The following is a 4,192-nucleotide window of genomic DNA, read 5'->3' as shown; positions in this document are numbered from 1 at the left end:
ACTTCTGTGGCCCATCAGATTATTAATTGCAAAATCAATAACTGTTTGTTGATTTGAGTGGTTTAATTTCTTGGAGACTCCCTCCAAGACTTCGAGGATAAGTTCTTTAAAAGAAATAGTGGTTTGGTCTGCTTCATCATTGGATTTTCCAGCTCAGGGTGGAATTCAGGGTGCAGACGCACGATGCTGAAGCTTCTCTGAAAATTGGGGCATTTAAGGTGTCCTAAATAAAGCACTCAGAAATGGAAGCCGATCAAACCGCTGCTGATGAAGATAAATATAAACCTGAGCACTGCAGAAGCCTGTGGCCCCTTCGCAAAGGCTTTTAGGTCGAAGAGATGAAAAAAATGCCCCTTCGCTGAGCCAGTTCTATAGCCTTTGCACCAACCTCACAAGCTAAATTAGACACCACTAACCGGAGAGGAGCAGCTTGTAAATCTACAGATCAAACAAACAGTTTTGGGCCAAAAACCACATTTGTAAAGTTCAGTCTTGGATCACGGAGGGCAGGAGGGAAAGCGCAAAGTCCAGAATCTCTCTCACCTTCACCTCAGGCTTTACAGCATTGGAAGGAGCTTTCTCAAAGACACGCCACGCTAACCTGGAGATAACCGCAGGGCAGCGAGTAACCAGGGCATGAGTTTCGCCTTCACCCACCACATCGAACCGAAGCGCGCCCTGGGGCCAGGGCAAGCCCTGCCAAACCCCTGGCAGCTCAGCCCCGCGGTTGCTGCCGTATTTAGAGCGAAAGCTGTAAGCTGAAGCGTTCGGTGGTTTCAGCTCCTTCCCTCAGCTCCGGGGAGGACAAAGCTCCTCTGAGGGAGCCGTGCGGGATTTCCGGTGCCTGCACACTGGGTATCCCGTCTGCTCCGTAGTGGAGCAGGGAGTAGGCTCAGGTGTCAGGGTGCGAGCAAGGCTCCTGAGCAAGTGAAGATGCAGATAGTCGCATCATGGCATTTTCCTTGATTCAAGTCATTCTTCTGGATGGGAGCTGGGGGGGCTTCTGAAGAAGCCCACAAGGCATCAGTCTGAACCTCTGGTGGTCAAAGCACCTTTAGAAATCTGGCCCTTAAATCTGGTCAGAGCCTTAAATATCCGATTCAGATTTTACTCATGTGTTTAGGAAATAGGACCTGACAATCGATTCAGACTCCCTGGTCTCCCCTGGATCTTAAAATCAAGGTTCAAATAATCACTGAAATGATTCTGAAACTTTTATCCATCACTCTCAGGGTCATGATTTTTCGATCTCAACCGTATTGCCAGATCCAAGGAGCTTCTGCAACCTCAGATGGCTTTTGGGCAGTGTCCTGCCTTCAGCCACCAGCCAGGGGATGGGAAATGAGATTAATGGTGTGAGAGTCATGTCGCAGAGCAGTGCAATATCGATATTTGTCCTTGCAGAGGCTGGGGAGCACTTTAACTCAGCTGCTGGGGAGGCACTGGCAGAGCTGGGGAGGGACCAGGCGCCTTCCCAAGAGCTGCCCGTGGAGCACTGGCTGTTTGGGGTGTCCTGGCGATAGCCAGGAGCAGGTTTTTCTTGGAAAATCTGATTCACAGGTATTCCCTCCAGCCTGTTAGTTCCCCTGTTTGCCCTTCCTGCTCCCACAGTTGCTCGTGACAAGCTGCATCTTTTTTTTACATGTATGGCTGAGGATTTTATCCGTGTTTTCTCTTACCTGCTCTTCCTCAGAAATTCTTTTCCGCAGGCTTTCCCTTCTTAAGTGGTGTTCAAATGTCTGTGGTGTTTTCTGTGAAGGGACAGCGAAAGCAGGTGATTGTTTGTAACTATGTGCACTATTTGTCCTCGTTTATGGTTACCACTCGCTCCGTCCTCCCACTGCCTTTATCGTGGTGCCTATTTACTTCCTGCCCTGCCTTTTTGTTACCGGTAAGCTCACCTTGCCTCAGCATGGTTGAGAAATCTGAGAAAGCTTTCTAAAAATGGGAGATCTCTTTGAGCATCTTCTCCATTACCCCTTTTTGACTGTTCCTGGATGAGAAGACCAGACTTACTATGTGATTACTCTCAACTTACTACACCTTCTCCTTTGTCAGACTTAGCCTTTTCCTCTCCCTTTTGGACAGACATCTTTGTGCAGCATCCTTCCTCTGGAAAACTGAGTCACAGAGAAATTAAGTAATGCGGTCACACAGAAAGCTGGGTTCTCAAGTTGTGCTGAGGTTCTGCCACTCTCTTGCTGGTCTGTGGGCATCAGGCGGTTTCTCTCACCTCCACCAGATCTCCCCTACCGAGCTGTCTTTCAGTGTCAGCGATGTTGGGCATGCTGGGTCACTGCCCGAATCTAAAAGCAAGGGATGCTGGTGAGTTCTGAAATCCCTGCGGACATCTACCAAAACCCATCTGCTGGAGTACAAGGGCTGTGTCTTCTCGGTCTGTCCTCCTGGGCTAATGCTGCACACTCATCACCAGCAATGTGCTTTCATCTTGAGGACTTCTATTTCTCTTGCCCCAAATAATTAGTCACCAACGAAAATTTCTCTGCCGTGGTCCCCTTTGATTAATAAGAGCGTTCCCCTTTCTACTTTCACAACTTGTAAACATTACCCACACCGTCTTTACCCGAATTAAACCCTGTGTAGATTCCAAGCACTAAGCACTGCAGAGTCTCCTGAAGCTCACGAGACACCATTTCTTGCCATCCCGCTCTGCCAAATTACAGGTACAATAGAATTGTCGCTTACCTTAATTCATAGCTGCACTGAAACCCAATGGTTTTGCTTCAAGCCGAGCCTGTTGGGGTTTAAATCTACATTTCCTCTTCTCTAGTGCTCATGCCTACCCTACGAAACCCTACGAGAGCTTATCAGGGCAGCTTCCTGGGCTGAGCTTCGGGGCTGAGCAGAAAGCGTTAATGTGCTCTGCGCTGGTCTTTCTGGTGCCTTGTGACACTGGGGAGCATCCACTCAGAGGGGCAGGAGTGCTCACGGGGGACTGGACTTAGTGCCTGAGGAGCTTCATGCTCAGCGTGTAAAGCCCTCAGCCCCTCAGTTCTCCCTATCCTGCAGAGAATGGGGTATTTTTGACACAGACATGCTGGATAGAAATAAAAATCTGGTACGATAGCAGCAGCCTTGAGCAGTGGGGACACGGGATGCAATGCGGGGGAGTACAGGGATGGTAAAAGATGGGGCACAGGCTGGCACTAGGGACCCCCCCCACACACACCCTGTGACAACCCACGGATGGTCAGTTAAAAAAATGCAGACCTAGAGCTGGCAAAACAGGGTTTAGTGGGAACAGACAGAACAAAAATCATATCTAAGGTACGTAAGGGGCACCACACACGGTACACTGGGAGTAACATGAGGTTGCAGAGCGGTGGAGACAGAAGAAGGTGTAGAAGCGTGTTAGGAAACACATCAAAATGACCTGAAGCAGATGCTAGAGGCTTGGGATGGAGGGTTAGTTAGCACTGGGAGCTGTGAATGCCCAGGCATCTCCCAGTGTGGCAGGGAGAGACCTCAGAAGCCTCACCCGCGCAGTAGCTGGGATGGAGGGCGACACCAGGGACGCTCGCAGCACAGACAGCTTCAGCTCTGCCCGTCAGGGCTCGCCAGCAGCCCCTGTGCTGCAGTGATGTCGAGGCCAGCGGCTCATCTGCCCCACGCGTGCCAGGACACGGCCTCGCTCACGCGCTCTGCTGTGCCCATACGGGTCACTCTGGGGGTGATGCCCGTCAGGCTGGCATCCAGACCTGCCTTGCAGAGCTGTCCCCACCACGGCCACAGCCCTGCTGGCTCTGACACGGTGGTGGCTTGTTGACCAGTGCTGTCACTGGCAATGATCTGGTGTGTGTGTGTCTGTCTCCTGCCCTGGCAGCGCCTCGACGCAGCGTTTGGCTCCACAGAGAAGCTGGTGTCCTTCAGCAGAGCCAGGAACACTCGGCCTTTCTGTTCGTGTCTCTCAGTGACTGGGAAATTTGGGACCACGATGAGACCGCAGTGAGGCGCGGGGACAGGAGGGACCTTGGGTTCAAAGTCATCGCACTCCTAAAGCCGACAGTGCCGGGGCACCCCGGCTGCAGCCACCCCTGAGCAGGGACCAGCCTGGACCCCGGTCACGCCGCTCTTTGTTGCCTCCCCACCTTTGAAGCGAAGAATAAACGCGTCTCTCAGCTGGGTTGCCTCCGCATCTCTCCAGGACAGTGACATGAAGAGATGAGGCTCC

Source organism: Buceros rhinoceros, unplaced genomic scaffold (assembly GCF_000710305.1).
Source record: "Buceros rhinoceros silvestris isolate BGI_N320 unplaced genomic scaffold, ASM71030v1 scaffold42414, whole genome shotgun sequence".
In the NCBI taxonomy this organism is placed as follows: Eukaryota; Metazoa; Chordata; class Aves; order Bucerotiformes; family Bucerotidae; genus Buceros; species Buceros rhinoceros.
Note: the sequence above shows the minus strand (reverse complement) of the source record.